The sequence below is a fragment of the Macrotis lagotis genome, chromosome 1 (assembly GCF_037893015.1).
Source record: "Macrotis lagotis isolate mMagLag1 chromosome 1, bilby.v1.9.chrom.fasta, whole genome shotgun sequence".
Lineage (NCBI taxonomy): Eukaryota > Metazoa > Chordata > Mammalia > Peramelemorphia > Peramelidae > Macrotis > Macrotis lagotis.
Genome location: NC_133658.1, coordinates 761,874,864 through 761,896,870, shown reverse-complemented (window position 1 = coordinate 761,896,870; position 22,007 = coordinate 761,874,864).

The following is a 22,007-nucleotide window of genomic DNA, read 5'->3' as shown; positions in this document are numbered from 1 at the left end:
GAATATAATATACCAGAAGGTAAAAGCGCTTAGAAAGCAACTGAGAATCAACTACTCAGCAAAACTGAATGTCCTCTTCCAGGGAAAATGATGGACTTTCAATGAACCGGGGTAATTTCAAATGTTCCTGTTGGAATGGCTAGAGCTGAACAGAAGGTTTGATCTTCAAATACAGGAGTCAGATGAAACATAGAGATTGGAGGAGAAGGGGAAAATATGAGGGGCTTAATGATGACGAACTGCATGTATTCCTGCATAGAAAAATGACACTGATAATACTCGTATGGACCTTCTCAGTAAATAGAGCAGGTTGAAGGAGCTTTTATAGATGAACCACAGGAGAATGCTGAATTTGAAGATAAAATATGGTGTAAAAATGTAGTCAATACAAAAAGGGAAATGTAATGGGAGAAAGGAAAAGGAGAGGGGGAATATGCCAAGATATTTTATATAATAAGATTTTTCTTTATTACAATGACTTATTTCAATGATATGGAAGGGGGAAAGCCAAGGGGAAATGAGGAAATTTTCACTCTCATCAGCAGTGGAGAGGAAACAGCATATATATATATATATATATATATATATATATATATATATATATATATATATGTATGTATATATGGCATCTGGAGTAAGAAGGAAGGGGGGACTGGGGAAGGGGGATGATGTGAGTGATGGAGGAGAGGATGGTCCATGGGGAGAGAGTGGTCAGATATAACACATTTTCTTTTATACTTCTTGCAAGGGGCTGGGATTGGAAGGCCTGTCCAGGACCATAGGGCCAGGTGGATGCTGGGCCTAAGGGGTGGTATGGGGGCTCAGGGCCTCTTGGCCCCAGGGCCACGGATCTGTCTGCTGTGCCACTCAGCTACACTACAGCAGAGTCAGAGTGAAAGGAGAGAGAAAATATAGTACATGTTAGTGGAGAAGTATGAATGGAGGGAGTTGTGATCAGCAATGGCTATGGTCAAAAAATATGGAAGTAACTTTTGTGATGGACTTATCATAAAGAACGTGAGCCACCCATGACAGAGCTGGTGGTGTTGGAACACAGACTAAAGCACAATTTTATTATTAGTATTGGGGGGCGGTCAGGGCAAATGGGGCTGGGTGACCTGCCTGGGGTCGCACAGCTGGGTGATTGTTAGATGTCTGAGGCCAGATTTGGACCCGAGTGATCCTGACCCAAGGTCCAGTGCTCTGTCTGCCACTCAGCTGCACCTACTATTATTATTATTACTATTCTATTTTATGTCTTTTGTTTTTTTCAGGACAATGGGGTTGGGGTAGCTTTCACAGGGTCACACAGCTGGGAGATTGTTGGGTGTCTGGGGCCAGATTTGGGCTCCGGTGCTCCTGGCTCCAGAGCCTGTGCTCCATCCACTGTGCCACCTGCCTATACCTACAATTATTATTATTATTATTTTTCTTTCATTTTCAATTCAATTTTTTCTCTCCCCTTTACTTTATTGCCCATGTGGGTCTATATTTTTTTGGGGGAAGGGGTTTTATGTTTTCTCTTAAAAAAGAATATTTTAGCAATGTATAAAAAGCATTATTTGTACAGGAATAAGTAATTAAATAAATGAGAGAGTCCTTTGTCAGAAATACTACTTTTTACTACATTTTACTACTTTGGTTTTCTCTTTACAAGAGCTTTTTAATTTAAAGTAATCAAAATTGTCTAGTTCGTTTTTAATGGTGTTCTCCATCTCTTCCTTGGTCATAAACTGCTTTCCTTTCCATAGATCTGGTAAGTAAACTATTCTTTGATCTCCTAGTTTGCTTATAATATTTTTTTTATGTCTAAATCATTTACCCGTTTTGATTTCTTCTTGGTATACGGTGTGAGATGTTGGTGTAATCCAAGTTTCTGCCTTACTAACTTCTAATTTTTCCAACAGTTTTTATCAAAGAGAACCTGGATTCTTTGGATTTATCAAACAGCAGATTACTATAAGCATTTTCTGCTGTCCCTTTTACACATAGTATTTTCCAACACTATTTCTTAGCCAATATCAGATAGTATTGATGAGTGATGCTTTATAATATAATTTTAGATCGGGTAAGGCTAAGCCACCTTCTTTTGCACTTTTTTTCATTAAACCTCTGTATATTCTTGACTTTTTGCTTTTCCATATGAATTGAGTTATAATTTTTTTCTTGCTCATTAAAGTAACTTTTGGGAAGTTTCATTGGTAAGGCATTTAATAAGTAGTTTAATTTAGTTAGAATTGTCGTTTTTATTATATTAGCTCAATGTCTCCATGAGCAATTGATATTTGTCCAGTTATTTAAATCTGCTTTGATTTGTGTGAAAAGTGTTTTATAATTGTTTTCAATAGTTTCTAAGTATGCCTTGGCAGGTAAACTCCCAAGCATGAAGTTACTTTAAAAGGTATTTCTCTTTTTGCTCTTGCTGCTGTATCTTGCTAGTAATATATAAAAATGCTGAGGATTTTTGTGGGTTCATTTTTATACCCTGTGACTTTGCTAAAGTTGCTACTTGTTTCTAGTAGTTTCTTTGATATTTTTGGGGGATTCTCTATGTATACCATCATGTCATATGCAAAGAATGAGAATTTTGTCTCTTCCTTCCCAATTCCAATTCCTTCAATTCATTTTTTTCCTCTTATTGCTGAGGCTAACATTTCTAATATGATATTGAATAGTAGTGGTGATAATGGGTATCCTTGTTTCACCCCAATCTTTTTGGGAATTCTGGTTTTTAATCCACTCTGTTATTCCCTTATGTTTTATGGGAGAGTTCATCCCAGTGACATTCAAAGTTGTAAGTAGTAACTCTTAATTCTCTGCCATTCTATCTTCCCTCTGTTTGTATTTTCCCCTTTTTTCACTTTATCCATATCCCATAGTATTTTGCTTGTCAATACCACCTCCTTCAGTGTGTTTGGCCCCTTATATCCAATCCCCCTCTCATTTCTTTACCCTTTCCCATAGCCCCTTCTTCCTCCTCTTCTTTCTGTTAGTTCCTCTTTTCCTCGCCCCTCCTCCTTTCCCCTTTTAACACTTGATAGTTAAGTTTCTAAACTTCACTGAGCTTGTGTATTTCTTTGAGTCAAATCTGAGGAGAGTAAGATTCAGACAGCTCTCACCCCTTCCCTTCTTTGCCTCTACTGAAATAGGTCCTTTGAACTTCTTCATGTAATATTATTTACTCCATTCACTCTCCTCCACCCTCCTATATCTTTACTGTCCCCCACCCCTTTTTAAGGAGATAGTGTTTTTAAATCATTCTATCAGAGAATATCCATTACTTCTGGCTAAATATTTTCCTTCTAACAGACTTACAATTCTTAAGAGTAAGAGAATCTTTCTCCCAGGTGGAGATATAGCCAGTTTCATCTTACTGGATAGCAGTTTTTTTTCTTTGTCCTTTTTTGCCTTTTCATGTGTCCCTTGAGTCTTCTGTTTGAAGTCCAAATTTTCTGTTTAGCTTTGGTCTTTTCATCAGGAAAAAGTTGGAAGTTTCCTAGTTTGTTAAATGGCCACCCCTTTCACTGGCTCTCTGCTCTCTGCCCTGGCTTATCCACATTCCCCTCAAACAGACCTTATTGGTAGATCTCCTCCTAGGTTCTTTTTCTGGGTTCTGTGGATCCAAATTCTCTTAAGGGGCTTGATTCATATCACTCCTGAGGAAAAACCAGAAGACCTTTGGACAGTGCCTGGCTTCTCTCCACCATCTTTGCTGTAAGTGATCAGGATGATCCAGGCTTAAGTGTATTTAGAAAGGTATATTGTTCAGGACTGATGAAGAGATAGCCTTTTATAGCCTTGGGAGAGAAGGCCTAGTTTTGTAGGATAGTGAATTCTTGGCTGCATTCCAAGTTCCCTTTGCTCTTCAGAATATGGTATTCCAGGCCATTCAATCCCTTAAAGTTGATGCAGCCAGGTCCTGTGTAATCATTACTGTGGCTCCTTGGTATTTAAATTGTTTCTTTCTGACTGCTTGCAGGATTTCCTCTTTTATCTGATAATAGTGAAAATTGATTACAATATTCCTTGGAGTTTTCATTTTAGGATCCCTTTCCAGAGATGATCAATGTATTCTTTCAAAACCTATTTTGTCCTCTGGTGCCATGGTATCAGGGTAATTTACCTTCACTAAATCCTGAAATATCTAGTCCAGTATTTTGATCCTCAAAGTTTTCAGGAAAGTCAATAATTCTTAATTTGTCTCTTCTTGGTCTATTCTCTAGGTTTTATTTTGCAGATGAGGTATGTTATGTTTTTCCTATTTTTTCTGTTTTTTGGTTCAGATTCTTTTTGTCTAATGAAGTCATTAGTTTCCACAGATTCCATTCTTTTTTTATTTTTTTGAGAAGAATTTTCTTGATTTCCCTTTTGCAACTCCTTTTCCAATTGGTCAGTTTTATTTAAGAAGTACTTTTGCATTTTCCCAATTGTGGTTTTGAGAGAATTATTTTCTTTTTGTAAAGTGTTAATTTTCTTTTGCAAGGTGTTAATTTTCTGTTGTGTTTCTTTTCCCAATTTTTCCAAATGATTTTTAAACTTCTTCCTGATCTCTTCTAAGAAGTGTTTCTGCTCTGCAGACCGATTCTATATTCTCCTCAGAAGTCCTAGCTCTCTCTTAGGGTTTTTGTCTTTTCAATGGACCTTTTAGGTGGCCTTTATTCATTTTCGTAGGATCTTGTGTTGGGAGGTGGGGCTGCTTCACATACCTTTGGTGCTGAAATCCCTAGAGGCTTTGCTCACTGGGTTTAGTAACTCCAAGTGGACTGGCCAGTAGGGTCTGCTGGACACTTTCTCTGGAGTGTCTGTGATCTTTATTTGTGGGCCTGGGGGCTTGGGGGCCAGCAGGGTCTGTATTATCCTTGAACAATATGGGCTGAGGTCTTGGAGGTATATAGTTAATCTCCTTAATCCTCACTCAATGCTAAGAGACATCTGCTGCCCATACCTGAACCTGGAGGTTGAAGGGGTTTGTTGTCTATTTATTCTGGGAAGAGTCACTTTCTCCCACAGGGATAGGGGGAGGTGGGAAGGGGCTCAACTAGATATATGCAGATTCAGCTGAAAATATGAGGCTCCCAGCCCTGGTCATCCAGATAAGCTGAGTTGAGCTGATCAGTGTCTAGCCACACTCTGCAACTCTCCTACCTGCTGAGCAGGAATTCTCCCTCCAGCTTTTCTGGAGCTCTCTCGCCTGCCACTCACAAAGTCAAATCATCTATGGTTCTTCTCAGGATAGTTTCCAGGCCTTACCCTGTCACCCCTTTCACTGGCTCTCTGCTCTCTGCCTTGGGTCATCCATACTCCCCTCAGACAGACCATATTGGTAGATCTTCTCCTAGGTTCTTTTTCTGGATTCTGTGGATCCAAATTCTATTAAGAACTTGATTCATATTACTCCTGAGATAAAACCAGAAGACCTTTGGGCAATGGCTGGCTTCTCTCCACCATCTTTGCCAGAAGTGATCAGGATGATCTGGTCTTAAGTATATTTAGAAAGTTATATTGTTCAGGACTAATGAAGAGATAGCCTTTTATACTCTTCCTTTTTCTTCTTGCCTTAACAATTTGAAAAGTGAAAACAGCATTATGAGGAAGAATATTAGTGAATACCATGCTTTATAAGGCTGTATTACAGCATCTCGGAATATTTAGCTTTGAGAAGGGCATAATTGATGGGGCCATGGCATAATAATTGTATTAAATATTTGAATGGTAGTTAAATGGAAGAGAGAGTCTACTGATCCTTCTCAGCTTTAGAGGCCAGAACCAGAAAAAACACATAGAAGTTTCAAGAAGGAAAAGTTTGACTTGATGTAAGGGAATTATTTTTTAATCCTAAAATGGTACAAAATCTGTCAGGAATCAGTGTCATCCTCTTCACTGGAGAGCTTAATAAGAAGTCAAGATAACAATTGTAGGTTATCTTGAAGAGGGGCTTATTGTTCAGGTACAGTTTGGAATAGACAACCAGCATTTCATTCCAGTGATAAGATTCTGTAATTACAGTTTTAGTTTTACATCCTGAGCCGCACTGCCATTCCAGATGATAGATTTCCATATTTGAAAACTCTGACAAACTTTCAAAATAAATATGATCTATTGGTTTCATAGGCTTTGTAAAAGAAGTAGGCCTGAGGGGTGACCTTTTAAAGAAGTTTGCATTTATGATATAAAATGCTTATAATGAAGTGAGAAGACACATTAACATTGCAATTGCATCTGTCTTATTTTCTGATTTAGAACATTTTGCCTGCTATCCACAAGCACCATTGGAACAAATGCTTGATGCATAAAACATCTCATGAATAATTGATGTTATAAGTAGTCTAATATCTATGCTACCTGTGGGGTCAAAATAATTTTAAAAAGGTTGATGAAGATTAAATCTCAATGAAAAAATCTTATATAGGAATGAGGAGGAATTGGAATCTGTATTAGAGCAGGAAGAAAGATTCTACCCTAATAATATCTTGGATCTTTTGCAAAAATCCTCATCATTACAATGTTATAGATGCTTGCTCATGTGCTTTTCCATTGATATTGTTTGATTAGTATAAATTAGCCCCATGTCTTTTTTCTTTTTTTTTTTAGGTTTTTGCAAGGAAAATGGGGTTAAGTGGCTTGCCCAAGGGCACACAGCTAGGTAATTATTAAGTGTCTGAGACTGGATGTGAACCCAGGTACTCCTGACTCCAGGGCCAGTGCTTTATCCACTACGCCACCTAGCCACCCCTAAATTAGCCCCATTTCTACACAAAATAAGTGATTTTTGTAACTATATTTATATTTGAGTTCTGTGGGTACCAATTACTATCTCAGCTGTAAATTATGGGAAGGTCTGAGATATGATTATATATGAACTTGTCCATTTATTTGCATGTTGTTCAGTAACCTGGATGTGGAATTAAAAGGGAATCAAATCTTGAAGCAGAGAGGAAAATGGACTGTGCATCTTTATATTATTCCAATTCTCTGGCAAGTGAAATATGAGGATAAGGTACAATAGAGAAAACAGAAGCTTATATCTAGGGCTTTAATTCTGATAGTTAATAGTTGTGTTATCCTAGATAAGTAATGTTGTCTCCTCAAAGTTAATTTGTTCAAATGTAATTATTAATATCTGCATTATTCAGTATATAAAGGGTGTTATAATGAAAGTATATATTGTTAAAGTTCTTTGATAAAGGAGAATTATGATATTATAAAGCACTATCTAGGTCATTCTTCCTAGTGATTAGTCAGGCATAAGAATTGACCTATAGTATTATATTCATGCAAACTGAAATCAAATCAGGAATTTGGATTTTTTTTAAACTGTAACAACATTTGGATTTAGTGTAGTTGTAGCTTTGTATATAGTTTCTAAAATAGATGAGGAAAATTAATAATCTTACTGTGATTATTTTAGCAGAATCTTTATAACTTTGAGTAATCAAAGTGGCCTATTTTATGTTTTATAATTGCCTCTAATTTTTGTTTGATTAAGAATACATCTCCTGTAAATAACTATGAATGGTGAATGATCTGTATCTCATTTAATTTTTTTATGGTAAGACATATAAAACTATGCCTATTTGTTAGTTTTTAATGTAGTTGAATATTAAAACCCTTATTAGAGAAATCTAATAGAAAGTTTTTGTTTCCCAATTAACTTCTCCCTTTGTTATTCTAGATCCATCTCTTTTGTTTAGCTACAAATGGTGCATGATCTCCTGTTTTAATCACTACTAGATTGTTTTCATGAGTGCTGCTTTATAATATAATCCTTGACACTTTATAGTATTTTTGAAGTGTGAAAGTGCTATTTCTCCTTTACCGCTACTCTCTTTTAATTATTTCCTTTTATATTTTACATCTTGTTTTTATTAAAATGAATTTTGTCATTATTTCATTGAATTATATATAAAATTTCTTTGAAAATTTGTTATAACATTAAAATTATAAATTAACTTTGACAATATTTCATTTTTTATTTCCAAGTCCTATGCCTGAATACTGAATATTCCTCTAGCTATTTAAATTGTCTTATTTCTTTAAGAATCACTTTGTACTCAAATCTACTTAAATATTTTGAGTATTTTGATAAATTGATCTGGAAATATTTTATTTTTTGTAATTACTTATAATAGGATTTCCCTTGCTATTATTTCTATTGAATTTTGTTATCAAATAGAAATATATTGTTGATGTTTGATGGCTTAATTTGTATCATTCAACACTAATTTAATCCCACAAAGACACTAATGTATTTCCCTCAGGAGTAATTGCTCACCTATATGAGTAGTGTTGTAAGGTTTGCTGTATGAAAATTTTAGGCTTGTCACCCTAATCTTTTGTGGGTCAAAGAAATCACTTAATGGTCATTCTGTTTTTCACTTGTAGTTTTTACACTTGGTTGTTACATTTGTTTACCCTCCTTATTTATTTGTTTTCTGGAATATTTGAAAAAGCAAATACAATACAGTTTTCTTTCTAGGAATGATTCAAATACCTGTTTTTAGTGAATATTAATATTTTAAAATTAATGATTAGGCCCAGATTTGTATATTATGTCACGTGGGATAGATTTTATGTTATTTTTCTCTTTAGAACACAGAATTCTATTCCCTGATTTAGGTTTCTAGTAGGTAGAGAATAGATATTTAACTGTTAGAATTTACTTTTCTTTAAATTGAAACGTTTTTCTCCAAGCATCTTGCTGAATTTATTGTTTATCATTACCATTGTGATTGTAGTGTAATTTGTTTTTAGATTCCTGGAGGCAGTTGTGTATTCTTTCAAATACAACTTTGTTTTCCACATTCAATGTTCTAGGCAGTTTTCTTATACTATTTCTTTCTTTCTTTCATTCCTAAAATTATTTTTGCATATCTTGCCTTTGAGTTCCCGTATGTTTTAGTTGTACATAGATCAACTTTTTTAATGATTATATTATATATTTTTAAAAAATATTGGCTTACTAAATTATCTCCCTCAAGCTCCTCCCCCACACTTTGAGAAGGCAAGGCATATGATATAAATTATATATGTGAAGTCACTGAAAAATATTGCCATATTAACCATGTTGCAAAAGAAAATAAAAAAAATAAAGAGGGACAGCAATATGGTACAGAAGATAGAGAAAGAGTCCTGTAGTCAGGAAATGCTTAATAATTACCTAGCTGTGTGATCTTGGGCAAGTTACTTAAGCCCATTGCCTTGCAAAAAAAAGCCAAAAAAATGAAGAGAATGAAAAAGTACACTTCAATCTTCATTCAAGAGTTCTCTCTCTGGAATGAATCCTTCATAATCATCTTGGATAATTATCTTTACCTAGTAGCTAAGTTCATAGTTGATCATTGATCATGGTTACAATAATGTGATTATGGTGTGTAGGCTTCTCTTGGTTATGATAACATGTTTTGCATCAATTCAAATAAGTTTTCCCAGATTTTCCCAAAAGCAACTTGCTTGCCATTTCCAAAGGCACAACTACTCCCTACCACAACTTGTTCATCATTTCACAATTATTAGGCATCTCCTCAATTTCCAATTCTTTGTCATCACAAAATGAGTTTCTATTAGTATTTTTGTATATAAAGGTTTTTTTCTCCTTTTTTTCTCTTTGACCTCTTTGAAATATATACTTAGTATTGACATTACAGGATCAAAGGATAAACACAGTTCTATAGCTCTTGGGGCACAGTTCAAATTGTTCTCCAGAATAGCCAGACCACTTCACAACTCCACCAAAATTTATCAGTATAAAGATAATTTTTATCATTGTTTTTTCCTCTCTTCTTCTAGATTATCCTTTGTTTCTGAATATTTGCATTCCCAATCAACTATTCTGTCTTTTATTTCTTTGGTGAGACTGGCCACCATGAAAGGGATAGGCAGAATGGGCTATCTTTCATAAAAGAGGCAAGAAAAAAGCTTTTACCTCTTCTCCCAATATGCTATTCTTTCTGTTAACCTTTACCTTCTCTCATCCCATTTCCTCTTACTTTGCTGTAGGGTAAAATGGATTTTCTATACCCAATTGAGTGTGTATGCTATTCCCTCTTTGAATTAGTTCTGATGAGAGCAAATTTCACTCATTTACTTTCATCTTACCCACATTAACTCCAATGTAAAACTTTTTTTCTTGCCTCTTTTATGGAAGATAATATAGCCCATTCTGCATCTTCTAGTATGTTCCCCCCTCACCACTTAATTTTATAGTTTTAGATATCATTCTTTCATATGCAACTCATACCTATGCACTCCATCTATATACTCTTTCTAACTCCCCCAATAAGGAGAAAATTCTTTTGAGTTCCCAGTATCATCCTCCTATGTAGGAATGTAAACATTTAACCTTATTAAGTCCCCTCTAATTTCCTTTCCCTGATTACCTTTTTTTTAATTGATTCTTGTATTTGTTAGTTGTAATTTCTATTCAACTCTGGTCTTTTCATCAGGAATACGTGAAAGTCCTTTATTTCATTGATAATCAACTGAAGGATTATATTCAATTTTGCTAGTATGTGATTCTTGGTTGTATTCCTAGTTCCTTTGCCCTCCTGGGATATCTCATTCCAAGCTCTCTGATTCTTTAATGTAAAAGCTGCTTAATCTTGTGTTATCTAGACTTGTTTCTTTCTGACTGCTTTTAATATTTTCACCTTGACTTGGGAGCTCTGAAATTTGGCTATAATATTCCTGGGCGTTTTCATTTTGGGATCTCTAAGGAGAAATTTATTTCTTTCAATTTAATTTTCCCAACATTTCTAGATTATCAGGATAGTTTTCCTAAATCATTAAGTGTCTGAGACCGGATTTGAACCCAGGTACTCCTGACACCAAGGCCGGTGCTTTATCCACTACACCACCTAGCCGCCCCATTCATCCAATTCTAATTTTTAAGGAATTATTTCTTCTGTGAATTTTGGGCCTCTTTTTTATTTTGGCAACTCTACTTTTTAAGGTATTGTTCTCCTCATTTACATTTTGGACCTCTTTTACCTTTTGGCTTAGTCTGTTTCTCAAAGTGTTATTTTCTTCAGTTTTGTTTGTCTGTGTGTGTGTGTGTGTGTGTGTGTGTGTGTGTGTGTGTGTGTATGCATCTCCTTTACCAAACTATTGATGAATTTTTCCAGATTTTCTCACCCACTGTCATTTCTTTTCCCAGTTTTTCCTCTACCTCTCTCACTTGGTCTTCAAAATTCTTAATGACCTCTTCAATGCCCTAAGACAAATGCTATTTTTTTTCTTGGAGCCTTTGGATGGAGGAATTTTGGCTTTATTATCTGCCTTTGATGTTATGATATTCCTTGTCACCATAGTTAATTTCTATTCTCTGTTTCTTTTTTTTCTTCTGTTTGTTCATTTTCCCAACCTATTATTTGGCTTCTATCCCATTGTTAAAGTAGAGCATTGTTTTCAGAGTTTTGTGCACAAAGAGATACTTCTAGGTATCTGAAAGTTTTCATTTCTTCCAAGGTGGTATGACCTAAGGAGAGGTCTGTTTATTATTTTCCTGACCAGTGTTCTGATCTATGAATGACCACAAGCACTCTTTTCTGTTATGGAAGTCTAGAAGGAGAGTCCCTGTTCTACTGTGGTTGTAAGCACAGGAGTGTAGTGCTCTTCCTCATTCTGGGATTGCCATCCAGGTTTGAGACCCAGATCTGAGTATGGTCAAAGCAACAGAATTTTTCCCCAGTGCTAGCAAAGAGATAGCTCCCTGTGATCTCTTTCTGACAAGTTATTCACTTCCCTTGCAATCTGTGGTCTGAGAGCTTCAGAAGCAGCCACTTCTCCTGGTGATTCATTCACTTCCAAGTCCTACTCCTGGTTTGCTGGGACCTGATATGAGCTGGCATGAACTGTGTGGTATATACCTTTCCTACAGACCTTCTTAGTTATCTTTGGCATCTGTGGGCTAAGAGGTCTGGAAATCACCACTACTGCCACTGATTTGGTTGCCCTGAGGCCTGCTCCTGCTCTGCTGGGGCTGGGGACTACACTGGTGTGGCATGAGCTTATACTACTCTTTCACACTGGTAAAACAAACCTTACCTGCAGACCGTCTACATTGGGCTGGAAAGTTGTTTCACTCTCTCTTTTAGTACATTCTGTAGCTCTCAAATTTATTTAGTGTCATTATTTAAAAGTCTTTTGAGGGCTTTGAAAGAGAATTCAGAAAAATACTCTGCTATTTACTCTGCTCCAGCCTCCCCATGTCTGGACTTGTTTAGCCAAACTAGAGGTCTTATTCCATTCCCTTATTAATATCTTCCTTGTTGGTTTATTTCCTTAAGATCATGCCTTTTACTGTGTTTTCTTTCTTACTTTTTTAGTTTCACTCTTTCTGCTATCATTCACTTTCTGATTCCTCCTTAGATTGTAGTTTCCCTGCATCCTGAATCCCCATACAATCTCAGTTTCCTTTCATTCTGTGCAGTTCACATTTCACTTGCCTTATTCTTCACTTCAAATGACTTCAGAGGTGGGGGTGGGTTAAGGGAAGAATTTGCCCCATCTAGATTCTAGGCTCAATTGTTGTGGATCCAAACCCTCTGAGCTACTGTACTAGTTTCTTCTGTTCTTTGCTGGAGTATTGTCAAAAGCACAGAACACTGTAATTTTAGCCCGATCAAGTTCTGCCTTGTAGCTTCTATGACTTTCAGTGGAGCAGGAAGGGTAGTAGAACTGAGTTCTTTTACAGGTCTTTGGATTGGCCTCTGTAGCCCTGACAGAGAGAGTTGAGTTCTGGGAGAAAGGTGCATGAATGCAATAAGGATCAGGGATTGGTCTTCTCTGCTGGTAATTCATTAGGGTTTTACCTTGTTAGTGTTCTTGGTGTCCTAGGACATGGAGATAGATTAAATTGATTTATCTTTGCTCATAATTTCCATTTTAAAGGGTTTTGAGATTTGAGATATAAGGGTTAGGATTGGAGGAAGAATCTAGTCCATCATCTGGTTTTTCAAGGACAGCATGCTCTTTGCCAGTTTCCTTATCTTAAATGCATATCTGTGCCAGCAATATCACTGAGACCATTGAAGATGAGGTCTTTGTCTTTTTTTTTTTTTAATTTACTAATTGCATGAACTTTTGCCATCTGTAAAAGGAAGCAGTCAAGATTCTAACTGCATTAATGGGCTGATCTTATTTCTTTTTGTTGGTTAAGACATGCTTGAGGAGAATATATAAGAAAATGCCATCATTTGAGGAGCCTGAAGTTCTCTTCAAGGATCCCTTTACATGTAATGTCTTTTCTAGATCAAAAGAAGCATAGTCTCTTAGTTTTTGAAGTGATCTCAAAGATCAATCAATCTAATCCATACTAGGGAACATTATATTTGACAAGTATTCATCTAACATTTGATAGAAGATCTATTTTTAGGGAGAATATGCTACCTCCTGGGGTGGTTCATGCCTTATTGGAAAGCTGAAACCAACTGAAATTTTTCTTTTAAATTTCTTTAAAAAGTTATTTTTTTTCTTCAAACAAATATCAAATAAAACTGTCGTTTCCATATACAAAGCAGAATAGAAAAAAAAGATTACATATGAAATGGTATATTATGCTTTTGCTTTAAAGTATATAAAAAATTCAACATGTAATATTCACAGTTGTCTTATTTGTATTTCTGACTTCTTTCCTGTACTAGACATTTAAAAATAATAAATGAGCTTTTATTACTTTTTCTTTATACCTCTACTATTCCCTCTACTTCTTCCTCCACCTTATCCCCCCAAATTTTAGCAACATATATGTATAATCAAGAAAAAGAAACTTCTACAGCAAACATATTTCTCATTCTGTAACTGATACCTTCATTTTGGTCAGTAGGCATGATCATGTAATTTTTATTAATTTTACTATTGATATGGTATTTTATGTTTATAATTTTTCTTACATCAGACCAACCCAATATTCATTTTTTAAATTCAACTTCACAAAACTATGTAATGTTTTAAATATTGTTGTAGCTTCTGGGCTAATATATTAGTTTATATTTCCTTTCATTATTCATTAAATATATTGATCTGTAATTTTCTCTTGTTTCTCTCTGCTTGTGCTTTTCTTGCTTGATCTCCTGCCTGTTTTCCTATATACTGTAGGAAAAGGAGAAGCACAATCTATCATATACCAGTTTTATTTTTTTGAGAAAAAGAGGGGATAAAAATAAATAAAACCAATATAACTAAATTTAGAAAGTAAGCAAAAAAACTGGAAAAAAGTACTATAATATCTCTAATAAAAACCTTGACCCAAGTTTATGAGAATGGGGTAGCTAGTTGGCACAGTGTATAGAACATGTTCCTGAAGTCAGGAGGACCTGAGTTCATATCTGGTGTCAGACAATAAATATCTAGCTCTGTCACATTGGGTAAATCAATTGACCCCATTGCCTTGCAATACCAAACCAAAATAAAAACCAAACAAATTTATATGAATACAAGTCAGTCCTCAATTGATATGAACAGGCAGTTTTCCATGAAAGAAATCAATACTACCTCTAGTCATATGAAAAAATGCTATCAATCACTATTGATTAGAAAAATGTAAATTCAACCAATTCTGATTAGAGAATTAAATTAATTCTGATTAGATAAATGCAAATTAAACCAATAACTCCACAACTATTAGATTGTTTAATATAACAGAAAAGAAAAATGATAAATGTTGGGAGGGAAGTGAGAAAATTGGGACACTAATCATCGTTGGTGAAGTTGTGATACGATACAAACATTCTGGAGATAAATTTGAAGCTATGACCAAAGGATGGTAAATTCTTTGCTCCAAAAATGCCACTCCTAGTTTCCCATAGAGATTAAAAAAGGGGGGAAATGACATATTTTTACAAGGGTATTCATAGCAGCTCTTTCTATGGTAGCTAAGAATTGGGAATTGAGTGGATGTCCAACAATTTGGGAATGGCTGAACAAGTTGTGATATATAATTATGAAACATTATTGTGATATAAGAAATGATGAGCTGGTAACTATTTTCTACAAACTTCCAGGACATTTTCCTTCTTTCTTCAATGATTTTTACTTCTCAGAAAACAACCTTTTCCCCCCTCTTTAATGCTTACTCTCATAGAAAGGAAATTTACATATTGATTTTTCTGTCAAACACTAAATTCACAGGTCATCAGTTTACTAATTTCCTATGACCTAGTCCTCTATCCCACTATAGCTATGCATAGATATTGTCATATACTTGACCTTGCCCTCATTCCAAACCTCACTAATACCAACTTCATGAAGTCGAAAATTCCTTTATATGTGTGCTGTCTTCCTACATCTCCTTCTTCCTTGCAGCTTCAAACCTTATTCTTAATTTTCATTGTATCTTCCAGGCACTTTACTCCTCAGTTTCACAATCCCAAACTCAGAATTGGCATTATATAGTACTTTGATTGATAAACCCAAAGCAGATGTTATTCATTGTTCTATAAGTGCATCATCTGCAAAACTAGAGATACCTTGCTTCCAGTATGTTGACCTTCTATGTTGGTGTTTGGGCTTCTTTAGTATAGGGTTACCCACATTCTGATACTCTCTTCTGTTGTGGCTGAGGTGTATCTTATCTGAATGTTCTGTTGTCTGGATGCTGGTTTGATCTTGTTTCCTGTTGGTAGGTAGGATTGCTCAGACCCATTGATTGTCAGAATCAATATTCTTACTAATATCAACCTGACTTTTCCAGTGAGTTGAAGCTGCAGATATGTTGTGCCTTCTGCTTTTTGCAAATAATTTTTGCTCAGGTCTACCAAAAATTTCTTATAGTTTATTTTGCAGTTATAGACTAGAGGAAGCATCTCATAATTAATTCTTTGGATTCTCTTTATATTTTTTCTAGCATTGTTTTTTCACTTTATCAGATTATTATAAGTGATATGGTCTCTTCCTCCTCCTCTGATAATGATGATAATATATGTTCTTCAAGAATATTCTTGAATTTGTTATTTTTTAATTTTTATTTTATTTTTTAAGTATTTGCAAGGCAAATGGAGTTAAATGGCTTGCCCAAGGCCACACAGCTAAGTAATTATTAAGTTTCTGAGGTCAGATTTGAACTCAGGTACTCCTGGTTCCAGGGCTGGTGCTCTATCCACTGTGCACCTAGCCTGCCCTTGAATTCATTATTGAAGAAGACATGACATCAGGGAGGTGATGCCATGACAAACAAGTGAATTTAATTGATTGAGGGCTTTTGGGGTAGGTCACCAGCCTCACTTTCTCTTCTGAAGCCATCTGGGTCCAGTGGCCAGATATGAATCAGGGTGACTAGAGGTAGCCCTTGATGTGAGGCAGTCAGGGTAAAGTGACTTGCCCAATATCATACACCTACCAAGTGTCAACTCTCTGAGACTGGAATTGAACTCAGGTCCTCCTGACTCAGGGTTGATACTCTATCTAATGTGCCATCTAGTGGCCCCAATTTCTCACAATTTCTTTCCAGTTTTTATTAGAAAGGTTTGAAATTTAAAATGGTTTCTTTTGTAACTTCTACTCCAGAAGGCAAAAAAAAAAAAATCACATTTCTATATTATCTTAATTTTGAAGATGAACAAAGTCATGATCTGAAAAGTTTACTGACTTTTACCTATTATGAATCAATCAACCAACACTAGAATACTATATTCAGGATAAACATGAAACTATTAGGAGATTGATGGTACTAGAATTAATTGGGGCTGAGAAAGACTTCCTGAAAAAAAGTAAGATTTTAGTTGGGTCTTAAAAGAAGCATAAGAAGTCAATATAGGGGGCCACTAGATGGCACAGTAGATAGAGCACCAGTCCTAGAATTAGGAGGATTTGAGTTCAAGTGTGGACTCAGACACTTAATTTCCTAGCTGTGTAACCTTGGGCAAGTCACTTAGCCCCACTGCCTTGCAAAAAAGAATCAATATAGATGGGGTTGAGGAAGTAGAATATTCAGACATGGGCAACAATCAGTGTATACTCCTAGAGAAATGGGGTTTTTTGTTTGACAAAAAACATCAAATACACAATTTATCTGAGATGGGGTCTTAAGCTTTTATCTTTTGTATCTAAGGTCATCAGGCTATCATAAATGCCATGCTTCCTTTCTAGTTGAAGTCTTGGGTTATAGCTGTTTCTTTTTTAAATTGCTGTCTGTCTCTTCCTATGAAATATAATATGTGAAATATCAATGCACATTCATTACTGATTGATAATGTCTGAGGAAGTTTGGGCATAAGTTCTTAAGTCAGAAAGACAGAAGTTCAAATCCAGAATCATATACTTTCTAACTCATTTACTAGCTTTGTAAGCCTACCCAAATCACTTAACCTCTATTTGCCTTAGTTTTCCCAACTGTGAAATGAGGATAATAATTGCAACTACCTCCAGGGTTGTTTTGGGAATAAAAGAAGATAATAATGGTAAAATAATATATAAATGTTAGCATATAGTATGCTTTGTTATTAGCCACTTATAATCTCTAAACTCATAATTTTTTATATATGGCTTTAGTTTTTGAGGTTTTTTTTCAATATTATCTTCAATATTTTGGTGTCTTTCTCTTCTTTTCATTCCCTCATATTATTACAAGTAGTGTAGGTCCTTGGTTACCTCTTGGTAGAATTGCTGTGATAAAACAGTACTCCATAATTCTATATTTTCTTTCCTACAATTCATCCTACACATTTTAGTCACAGTAATCTTCTTTTATTTAGAGACCATTTAATGGTCCCTGCTTTCTTTGTAGTAAAGTTCAGGATGATGAAGTTGAACATGGAGATTTATGTGTTTTTGGTTATAAATATGTGCTTGGTAAAGTACTATCCACATACACACATATATAACATATGCTATGTACAGAGTGGGTATTTAATAAATTTTGGATTTAATTATTCAGTATTTAAAGAACAATTTTAAAAATAGTGTTTAAAGAGCAATGTCATTAGTTCGTATAAAGCCCGTGTTGGTAGTAATAATAATAGTTATAACAATTCATTTATATAGTCCTTTAAGAAGTAGAAAGTACTTTCTATGTATGGGTCATAATCATGTATTTGGCTTAAATGAGATATTGGGTTTGCTTTCTGAGAACTACTATTCTATGAAAACATGGATGAGGTTAGGATTCCGCTTCAAAAATCAAGATGAGCAATTGTGAAATTGAAACACATTATCTTTTACAAATAGACAGTCATAACTCTAAAAACTATGAAGCCTTATTTTAACAAACAGATGTTTTAAATTGACAAAAGCAGTATGTATTGACCTTCTAATTATTGAAGTGACTGAATGTTTAATCCAAGGTTCAGCTTTAGCTATAAAATATAAACCCACATTCTTTTATAATTGCCCCTCAGATATTAAAAAGTGCCTAATCTTCAGTATTTAAGGATGAAAACCCAATACAAAAATATTAGGTGGAACTTGTATTTTTCTAAACCATCTGTGAACCATTGGAAACATTCAAATTAAACAAAAGCAAATATTGGACTAGTATCTGGATCATATTGTTTTCACATTTGAGTCTTTGTTGAAGTTGCCTATCATTTTAGCCTCCCTTGGGAAAAGTTATAAGTAAAAGAGATTGTATTTTCTATTATACTTTAAAACAAATATACAAATTAAATGTCAGGACTATTAAACACATGTGTATGCACTTACCCAGTTTCTATGCTCTCAACCATTCAGTAATGGTGGGCAGTTTAAAGGTTGTGTGATGGCAAAATCTGAAGGCATTTTTCTTAACTAAAATTTCTCCAAGCATAGGGTAACCCATTTGTTACATTTTCCTGCTCTATCTCTTGATTGAAAACTGGAAGGCTGTGAGCTTATTCAATTTAGTCTTTCTGTTCTTCTACCTTTTCAATTATCCTCATTCATACTTTTAAACTAGGGGAGTTGCTCCATGCTTCAAAATTCTCTCCCTTCTCATCTTAACAAATCAGAAACCTTTTTCCTCCATGACCTCAGTTATTTTTCACAGTTTTTGACTTTGTTAAGAGATTGAAAAATAAGAATTGAAATATTTAGTTAAATAACAATTGAATATATTATCAATGAAAAGCATCAAAGCAAAGAGAAATAAACCTATATTTTCCTTCTCTTAGTATGAAAAACTCCATTTTAGATCTAGCCTCTATTCGAAGATACATAACAATAACAATAATATTAATTAGCATTGATGTTTGATGTCAAAATTTGCAAAGTGCTTTACATACATTATTTCATTTGGCCCTCATCAGCCTTGCAAAGTAGGTGATACTTCATTATCATTATTATTATTGTTGTTGTTGTTGTTGTTAATATTATCTGCATTTTGTAGATGAGGAAACTGAGGCTGAGAGATATTAAATTACTCCCTCAGAGTTATATAGCAAATAAATGTCTGAGACATGATTTGAACTCAGATTTTCCTGGTTTCAAATAGAGCACTCTATGAACTATTAATATTTGTTGTATTTGATTTATCTATTTTCCTGTTGATGTTGTTCTTTTGTTTCTAGGTTTTTACGTTTGTGAATGTTTTTTCAAATTAAATTTTTGTAGATTCAGGATGTTTTTATGTGTGTATTTGTTGTTTGCAGATGTGATGCTATAAGTATATCTGGATTGCAGGATAGTGTGGTAAATAAAGGGCTAGGCTTAGAATCTGGAAGATATTGATATTCAGATAAAATATTCATATAAAAATTAAATGTGTGACCTTGAGTAAGTCACTGAACCTTGTTTGCCTTAATATCCTCATTTGTAAAATGAGTTGGTGAAGGAAAAGGCAATCACTGCAGTATTTTTGCCAAGAAAACACCAAATGGGGTTAAGAAGAGTTGAACATGATTGAAAAATGACCAAATAACAACAAAATTTGATTTATCCTCGCTGTAATCTGCTTGGAAAGTTACTATTAGAAATTACACTTACTGTTTGGACAAGTCAATTAATGAATGTTTTCCTCAGTTTCCTCAACTGAAAAAGAGGGATAATAATAGTACTTTTCAGGGTTGTGAGAATTAAATAAGATGATATTTGCAAAGTATTTACACTGTACTTGGCACATAATAGGCCCTATCTAAATACTAGCCATTTTAGGGACATAATTTGAAGAAAGTATATATGTTATGCCCACTGAAAATCTAAACTCATGAGGTAACTCATATTTTCTTATCATCACCAATGTCTTTCTGATAGTGATATAATGAACTTCTAAGATATTACCAGTCCATATCTGAGAAATAGATAAAATACTTCTCTCTTCCTTCATGAAATATATTTGTCTTGAACTAAGCAATAATTTGTAATTCAACATAAATGACTTGGAAATTTTTTCTTCATTTTTTTCTTTGTAAAATAGCTGAAAATTTTCTTGATAGACATATCTAGTTTGCTTCAGAGATTTTTCTCTGTGAGTTTGCTGGTTATCTATCCAAAAAAACTTTTTTTTATAAAATAGATTTTGAGCTGTGGGTCGCTAAAAGAATTCAACAAGGGATATTTGCATCTTAAAAGTTAATAACTAGGGATGTAAATGTGTTAACAGCACAAGGTCTAATTGAGAAATTTCAGGGATTTATTACTTGCATGCATGGGAGAGAGAATTTTGGGCAAAGCCTCCTCAAATTATATCATAGAAATGACATTTCATTCTAGCCCAAATACTGCTAGGCGAGAATAGTCTGAAAGAGACACAGTGAATATTTATCTCTAATTCTCTATTTTGACACTACCTTTTTGCCAGATATTTTTCTTCCCTCTTCAGGGAGCAATCATTTTTTATAAAGAAAAATAAAATAAAATAATTAAGTAAAAAAAAAAACAGAGAGGGTTAGCAAAACTAACCAGTATACAAACCAATCAAAGTATAAGCAACCTAATTTGAAATTTCATAAAATAAAAGGGGTTACTTTTCCTTATCTCTTCTTTGGGGCAAGCATGGTCAATGTAATTATAGTGTGAAAATTCATTGCTGTGGTGGTAATGTTTTAATGCTATTGAATTAATTGTAGATCCTCTTTTCCTTCTGCTTAATTCATTTTGCTTTAGTACATATCTTTACAAGTTTCTCTTCAATCTTCATGTTGATATTTTCTAATGGAGGATTAATATTCTCTTGGCTTTATGTACTACATCTTATTTAGCTATTTTCCTGGTGATGCTACTCTTTTTTTCAAGGCTTTTATGATAGTGAATTCTTTTTCCAAATTTAGTTTTTACAGATTCAGGATGTGTCTCTGTGTGTGTGTGTGTGTTTGTGTGTGTATGTGTCTGTGTGTGTGTCTGTGTGTGTTGTGTGTCTGTGTTTTTTTTTTTTTTTGCAGATGTGATGCTATAAATAAATTTGTGAATATGTGATCTTTCTTTGACCTCCTTGGTGTATATGTGCTTAACAGAGGTTTTCTGGGGCAAAGGAAATGGACAATTTAGTTTGTCTTTCCTATAAATTTTTCAAAATTCACATCTAACTGTTTTTCCTTTCCTTTCCTCTAGTCATTTTGGTGATGTTAGGCAATCATTCTTCTTTTCTCTCTCATGCATATTCACTTTTTCTTTCTCTTTTGGCTCCATCTTTGCTGCTTACAAACCTGATAAAATATTACTTATCCTTACACAAATTTCCCATTGGAAAAAAGCTGATAACTTCTTATGCTAGCATTATGGGATCCTTACATCTTACTGCTTCTCCACCCCCATCTCTTTTCTATATCTTCCATGATCCATTGACACTAGCTTTGCATTTTCACTGACTCTCTTCCATGCATGGAATAATTAACCTCCTCAACTCTAAACCTAGCTTTCCTGACTTCCTTCAAGTCTAAGCTAAATCCTCACCTTCTTTAGGAAGCCTCTTTCAGTCTTCCATTTTTGCTTTGAGACTATCCTCTCAATTTTTATATTTTTATTCCTTTTTACTGCCAAACTCCTAAGAAAAGTAGTGCAATATTCACCTCTTCTATTCATTATGACACTGGTTCCTTATTTCTCTGTCATCTGACTTGTGTGCCTACTACTTTACTGAACAAGTTTTTATTCTGAGGACATGA